Here is an 8,151-nt window from a genome sequence, read left to right on the forward strand (position 1 = left end):
TTTACTTGAGATTTTTCTTGTTTCTTGAGGTAGGCTTGTATAGCTATAAACTTCCCTCTTAGAACTGCTTTTGCTGCATCCCATAGGTTTTGGATCGTCGTGTTTTCATTGTCATTTGTCTCTAGGTGTTTTTTGATTTCCTCTTTGATTTCTTCAGTGATCTCTTGGTTATTTAGTAACATATTGTTTAGCCTCCATGTGTTTGTGTTTTTTACCTTTCTTCCCCCTGTAGTTCATTTCTAATCTCATAGCGTTGTGGTCAGAAAAGATGCTTGATATGATTTCAATTTTCTTAAATTTACTGAGGCTTGATTTGTGACCCAAGATGTGATCTATCCTGGAGAATGTTCCATGTGCACTTGAGAAGAAAGTGTAATCTGCTGTTTTTGGATGGAATGTCCTGTAAATGTCAATTAAATCTATCTGGTCTGTTGTGTCATTTAAAGCTTCTGTTTCCTTATTTATTTTCATTTTGAATGATCTGTCCATTGCTGTAAGTGAGGTGTTAAAGTCCCCTACTATTATTGTGTTACTGTCGATTTCCTGTTTTATAGCTGTTAGCAGTTTCCTTATGTATGGAGGTGCTCCTATGTTGGCTGCGTAAATATTTACAATTGTTATATTTTCTTCTTGGATTGATCCCTTGATCATTATGTAATGTCCTTCCTTGTCTCTTGTAACATTCTTTATTTTAAAGTCTATTTTATCTGATATGAGTATTGCTACTCCAGCTTTCTTTTGATTTCCATTTGCATGGAATATCTTTTTCCATCCCCTCACTTTCAGTCTGTATGTGTCCCAGGTCTGAAGTGGGTCTCTTGTAGACAGCATATATATGGGTCTTGTTTTTGTATCCATTCATGAAGCCTGTGTCTTTTGGTTGGAGCATTTAATCCATTCACGTTTAAGGTCATTATCTATATGTATGTTCCTATGACCATTTTCTTAATTGTTTTGGGTTTGTTTTTGTAGATCCTTTTCTTTTCTTGTGTTTCCCACTTAGAGAAGGTCCTTTAGCATTTGTTGTAGAGCTGGTTTGGTGGTGCTGAATTCTCTTTGCCTTTGCTTGTCTGTAAAGCTTTTGATTTCTCCATCGAATCTGAATGAGATCCTTGCCGGGTAGAGTAATCTTGGTTGTAGGTTCTTCCCTTTCATCACTTTAAGTATATCACGCCACTCCCTTCTGGCTTGTAGAGTTTCTGCTGAGAAATCAGCTGTTACCCTTATGGGAGTTCCCTTGTATGTTATTTGTCATTTTTTCCTTGCTGCTTTCAATAATTTTTCTTTTTCTTTAATTTTTGCCAGTTTGATTTACTATGTGTCTCAGTGTGTTTCTCCTTGGGTTTATCCTGTATGGGACTCGCTGTGCTTCCTGGACTTGGGTGGTGGCTATTTCCTTTCCCATGCTAGGGAAGTTTTCAACTGTAATCTCTTTATATATTTTCTCTGGTCCTTTCTCTCTCTTCGCCTTCGGGGACCCCCATGATGCGAATGTTGGTTGCGTTTAATGTTGTCCCAGAGGTCTCTTAGGCTGTTTTCATTTCATTCTTTTGTCTTTATTCTGTTCCATGGCAGTGAATTCCACCATTCTGTCTTCCAGGTCACTTGTCTGTTCTTCTGCCTCAGTTACTCTGCTATTGATTCCTTCTAGTGTATTTTTCATTTCAGTTATTTTATTGTTCATCTCTGTTTGTTCTTTAATTCTTCTAGGTGTTTGTTCTTTAATTCTTCTAGGTCTTTGTTAAACATTTCTTGCATCTCCTCGATGTTTGCCTCCATTCTTTTTCCGAGGTCCTGAATCATCTTTACTATCATTATTCTGAATTCTTTTTCTGGAAGGCTGCCTATCTCCACTTCATTTAGTTGTTTTTCTGGGGTTTTATCTTGTTCCTTCATCTGGTACATAGCCCCTCTGCCTTTTCATCTTGTCTGTCTTTCTGTGAATGTGGTTTTTGTTCCACAGGCTGCAGGATTGTAGTTCTTGCTTCTGCTGTCTGCCCTCTGGTGGATGAGGCTATCTAAGAGGCTTGTGTAAGGTTCCTGATGGGAGGAACTGGTGGTGGGTAGAGCTGGGTGTTGCTCTGGTGGGCAGAGCTCAGTAAAACTTTAATCTGCTTGTCTGCTGATGGGTGGGGCTGGGTTCCCTCCCTGTTGGTTGTTTGGCCTGAGGTGACCCAACACTGGAGCCTACCTGGGCTCTTTGGTAGGGCTAACGGCAGCCTCTGGGAGGGCTCACGCCATGGAGTACTTCCCAGAACTTCCGCTGCCAGTGTCCTTGTCCTCACGGTGAGCCACAGCCACCCCCAGCCTCTGCAGGAGACCCTCCAACACTAGCAGGTAGGTCTGGTTCAGTCTCCTATGGGGTCACTGCTCCTTCCCCTGGGTCCCAGTGCGCACACTACTTTGTGTGTGCCCTCCGAGAGTGGAGTCTCTGTTTCCCCCAGTCCTGTTGAAGTCCTGCAGTCAAATCCCACTAGCCTTCAAAGTCTGACTCTCTAGGAATTCCTCCTCCTGTTGCCGGACCCCCAGGTTGGGAAGCCTGACGTGGGGCTCAGAACCTTCACTCCAGTGGGTGGACTTCTGTGGTATAAGTGTTATCCAGTTTGTGAGTCACCAACCCAGCAGTTATGGGATTTGATTTTACTGTGATTTCGCCCCTCCTACCGTCTCATTGTGGCTTCTCCTTTGTCTTTGGATGTGGGTATCTTTTCTGGTGAGTTCCAGTGTCTTCCTGTTGATGACTGTCCAGCAGTTAGTTGTGATTCTGGTGTTCTCGCAAGAGGGAGTGAGAGCACGTCCTTCTACTCCACCATCTTGGTTCCTCCTCTCCATTATGGTTTGTCATAGGATATTGAATATAGTTCCTTGTGCTACACAGTAGGACCTTGGTGTTTATCCATCCTGTATATAATACATCCGCTAACCCCAACCTCCCACTCCATTCCTCCCCCAACACCCCACCTAGCCCAACCACCAATCTGTTTTCTATGTCCGTGATTCTGTTTCATAGATAGGTTCCTTTGTGTCATAGTTTAGATTCCAGATATAAGTGGTATCATATTGTATTTGGCTTTCTGACTTACTTCACTTAGTATGATAATCTCTAGGTCCATCCATGTTGCTGCAAATGGCATTATTTCATTCTTTTTCATGGCTGAATAGTATTCCATCGTCGTGTGTGTGTGTGTGTGTGTGTGTGTGTGTATATAACATCTTTATGCATTCATCTGTTGATGGACATTTAGGTTGTTTCATTGTCTTGGCTATTGTGAATAGTGCTGCTATGAACATAGGGGTGAATATATCTTTTAAAATTATAGTTTTGTGTGGATATATTTCCAGGATTAGGATTGCTGGATCATATGTAATTCCTTTTTTTTTTTTGGCTGCACCACATGGCATTTGGGATCTTAGTTCCCTGACCAGGGATTGAACCTGTGCCCCCTGCAGTGGAAGTGCAGAGTCTGAACCACTGGACTGCCAGGGAAGTCCCTCATATATATGGTAATTCTATTATTAGTTTTCTGAGGAACCTCCATACTGTTTTCCAAAGTGGCTGCACCAACTTACCTTCCCACCAACAGTGTAGGAGTGTTCGCTTTTCCAAAGAGCAAATTTAATGAGATTGAGAAAATGCAGAAACAAAGGAAACCAGTCAAGCAAGACAAAATAATAGTTTAGCCATAGAACAAAGTCGAGAACCTTGAGTTCCTCCTCCAGGGATACAGACAATATCCTGAGCCATACCCTTGAGTTCTTTTGCAGAAACTAAACCCCCACCAGGTGGAGGAAGTTAACTGCATGCTGACCACCAGCACAGAGACCCCAGACCAGTTGGAACCAGAAGGTTGATAACTGAGATTCTCGAAGCATCATGCTGTTATCTCATCATCAACCTGAGAATTGTACAGGAGCTGATTACCCACCTGTGACCCTTTCCCTCACACCGTTTTTTTTTTTTTGTGGTACGTGGGCCTCTCACCACTGTGGCATCTCCCGTTGTGGAGCACAGGCTCCGGACACGCAGGCTCAGCAGCTATGGCTCACGGGCCCAGCCGCTCCGTGGTACGTGGGATCCTCCCAGACCAGGGCACGAACCCGCGTCCTCCACATTGGCAGGCAGGCTCCCAACAACTGTGCCACCAGGAAAGCCCCATCACACTTTTTTTTGCAGTACGTGGGCCTCTCATGTGACCACACCAGGATATTCTTCCCTACTGGGTTGCCTTGAATGGAACTTTTCCTTTGGAGGGTGGGGTGGGAGAAAGCATAGGACTTGGTGGTCTGGTTTTGAGCAAAATGCTTTTTTAAAAAACTATATTTATTTTGGCTGCACCAGGTCTTTGTTGTGGCACGTGGGATCTTTTAGTTGTGGCACACGGACTCTTAGTTGCAGCATGCTTGTGGGACCCAGTTCCCTGACCAGGGATCGAACCCAGGGCCCCAGCACTGGGAGCACTGGAACCCAGGGCCCCAGCACTGGGAGCACTGAGTCTTACCCACTGGGCCACCAGAGGAGTCCCCAAAATGCTGCTTTAATTGGAGTGTTCTCTTCTGAGTTGAGGAGTGCTTCAGCCATCCCACACTGCCCTTGCGGTGACTGGGAAACTCCCTGTTAAACCAAGGTTCGTTGGTACCCCTATCTGGAACAACAGGTAGGAAATCTTCCATTCTTGTGCTAGGGAACTGTGATCCTGAGAGGCCTCTCAGCACTGGGTTGCCTGGTTCTGATCTGTTTCTGGTAATACCAGCTGTATGAAAAAAAGGGAAATCGGAGCTTTATCGCATCTTGTAGTCCTCTGGGGTGTATTTTACAAAATTGGGAAATCTTCAGCTATGTTTCTATGAAAAGAAAGATGACTTTTTTTTTTCTTCTTTAGAAAGATGACTTTGTTCTAATACCACATGGCCAGAATGTTTAAACTGGAGAAAAATGGCTTTGCATTGTGGTGGACTCTCTTGTTGGGAGCATGGGCTCTAGGCGCGTGGGCTTCAGTAGTTGTGGCACACGGGCTCAGTAGCTGTGGCTCGCGGGCTCCAGAACGCAGGCTCAGTAGTTGTGGCACACAGGCTTAGTTGTTCTGCGGTATGTGGGATCTTCCCAGACCAGGGCTCGAACCCGTATCTCCTGCGTTGGCAGGCGGATTCTTAAATCACTGCGCCACCAGGGAAGCTCTAAAAAAATTTTTTTTTTTTTTTGCATATGCAGTTAGAGACGTCTGGCTTGATTAAAAAAAATTCTTTTTTGGGGGGGGGATGGTGTTGGGATAAATTGGGAGATTGGGATTGACATATATACACTAATATATATACAATAGATAACTAATAACCTGCTGTATAAAGAAAGTAAAATTTTTTTTAAAATTCTTTTCAAAATTCTGGCCCTGAGAGAGCAAAAGTACTCCTAGGTAAAAGGTTAAGTTATAACTTATTTCCTTGAAATGCAAACACAGCTCACATTGTCTGAGACTGTGGTCTCAGCTTACCTGGTAGAACCTGAAACTGAGAGGAAATGGGAAAAGAAGCATTTTAAAACTCAAGTAAACTTATTCCAACTGTTATAAATTAATGTTTTAGATGTCTAATTTATGATTGTTTAAAAATGAAACTATGGGATCTCTAGTTCTGTCTTTAAAAATTAATTTGTAAATGAGCTCTAATTGATTGGCTCAAAGGGAATTAAGTGCTTATATAAATTCTCAGGAATACAACAAATTAACCCAAATGAATTTCAAGTTCATGTGATCTGGGGGAGTGGTCAGTATTAAACTAAGTTTAATACCAGATATTAAGTTTGGTTTAATACAGACCTGTCTTTAGAGTCATCAGTATTAAGTATGATACTTTTATTGTACTTAGGTTTACTGAAAATCAATAAATTCTCATTATCCCTGTTGTAAATTTTGTCAGCAAGAAAAGATTAACTTGGTATGATATTGTCATAAGTAATAGAGATAAATGGGATAAAAGCTTTTAGGTGAACTCTTTAGGAACAGTTGTTTTTCCAGATTTTTGGTAACTTGAGTTTTCCTAAATGAAGGTAAAATGATGAAAATTGAATGTCTAAGTCATTTTTAAATAAGATGAAATAGTGGAACACTTGCTAAACAAGTCTGTTTACAGCAAGTCTGTTTACCTAATTTAGTTTTTCTCTAACAAGAGGACAAAAGATATGTCTAATAAACCCAAACATGTCGTGTACCACATTTTCTATGAGAAAATGTTTTTAGGTTAGAGAAGATGTTCCTAAGTTTGCTAATCAGAAAATGCTGGTATGATAAACATTTCAGTTGCTTGCCTCTTGGTTTTTGCTAGAGATTAAAGTTTTTAAGGGTTAAAAATTGTGATAATTAAAAACTACTAAAAATAAGGGAAACATTTCAGTATGTAAAGGAAGTAGGATATATGTTGTTGGCAAGAAGGTATGAAAAATGGAGATATTTTTGTTAAAGAATAGATTTGTCCTAGAGCTGGTTGTTTCTGGATGGGAAAAGAATAAGGGACAAACTCCTATGGATGTAGGAAGTTGTGGAAGAGGAAACTTGAGAAAAGAGTTTTGTTCGTGGTCAGAACTGGGTAAGATTAGACTGAATTCAATCTAAGTAAATTAATTTTGTTATTAAAAGTAAGCTGATAGAGCTTCCCTGTTGGCGTGGTGGTTAACAATCTGCCTGCCAATGCAGGGGACACGGGTTCGAGCCCTGTTCCAGGAAGATCCCACATGCCGTGGAGCAACTAAGCCTGTGTGCCACAACTACTGAGCCTGTGCTCTAGAGCCTGTGCGCCACAACTACCGAAGCCCATGTGCCTAGAGCCTGGGCTCTGCAACGAGAAGCCACTGCAATGAGAAGCCCATGCACTGCATCGAAGAGTAGCCCCCCATCGCCGCAACTAGAGAAAGCCTGCACGCAGCAACGAAGACCCAATGCAGCCAAAAATAAATTTATTTTAAAAAGTATTTTATTTATTTAAGCTGATACAAGACTGGAGTTTTTGTTTTCTCCCGTTGCGGAGCACAGGCTCCAGATGTGCAGGCTCAGTGGCCATGGCTCACGGGCCTAGGCATTCCGCGGCATGTGGGATCTTCTGGGACCAGGGCGCAAACCCGTGTCCCCTGCATTGGCAGGTGGTCTCTGAACCAGTGTGCCAACAGGGAAGCCCTGGAGTTTGGTTTTTTGTTAAGAGACAGTTTTTTTGGAATATTGAGCTACTTTAAGTAATACTTTTATGATTTTTTAATATTTTGACCTCACCACGTGGCTTACGGGATCTCAGTTCCCTGACCCGGGATTGAGCCTGGACCACAGCACAGTGACAGTGCTGAATCCTAACCACTAGAACACCATGGCACTCCCAATAAGACTCTTTCTTACGTGATCTGTTGTAACCTTCTGTATCTGCCTTTGAAATCTTCACTGTCATTTAGTTAAGTGAATACTTTCACAATACTTACGATTCTACTTGACCAAGTGTTTTAAAACTTTATTTAAAAAAACTTTGAAATATAGTTGATTTACAGTGCTGTTAGTTTCAGGTGTACGGCAAAGTGATTCAGTTATATATGTGTGTGTATATATACAAATATATGTATGAATACGTGTATTTTTTAGATTCGTTTCCATTATAGTTATTACAAGGTATTTTTATGGTACGCGGGCCTCTCACTGTTGTGGCCTCTCTCGTTGTGGAGCACAGGCTCCGGACGCGCAGGCTCAGCGGCCATGGCTCATGGGCTCAGCTGCTCCGCGGCATGTGGGATCCTTCCAGACCGGGTTACGAACCCGCGTCCCCTGCATCGGCAGGCGGACTCCCAACCACTGCGCCACCAGGGAAGCCCTACAAGGTTTTTTTTTTTTTTTTTCCTACAAGGTATTTTTAAAAAATTAAATATTTTTGGCTGCATTGGTTCTTCTTTGTGGTGAGCGGGGGCTACTCTTCATTGTGGTGCACAGGCTTCTCATTGCAGTGGCTTCTCTTGTTGTGGAGCATTGGCTCTAGGTGCACGGATTTCAGTAGTTGTGGCTTGTGGGCTCTAGAGTGCAGGCTCAGTAGTTGTGGCGCATGGTCTTAGTTGCTCTGTGGCATGTGGGATCGTCCCGGACCAGGGCTTGAATCCCCGTCCCCTGCATTGGCAGGTGGATTCTTAACGAC

The sequence above is a fragment of the Phocoena sinus genome, chromosome 15 (genome assembly GCF_008692025.1).
Source record: "Phocoena sinus isolate mPhoSin1 chromosome 15, mPhoSin1.pri, whole genome shotgun sequence".
NCBI lineage: Eukaryota > Metazoa > Chordata > Mammalia > Artiodactyla > Phocoenidae > Phocoena > Phocoena sinus.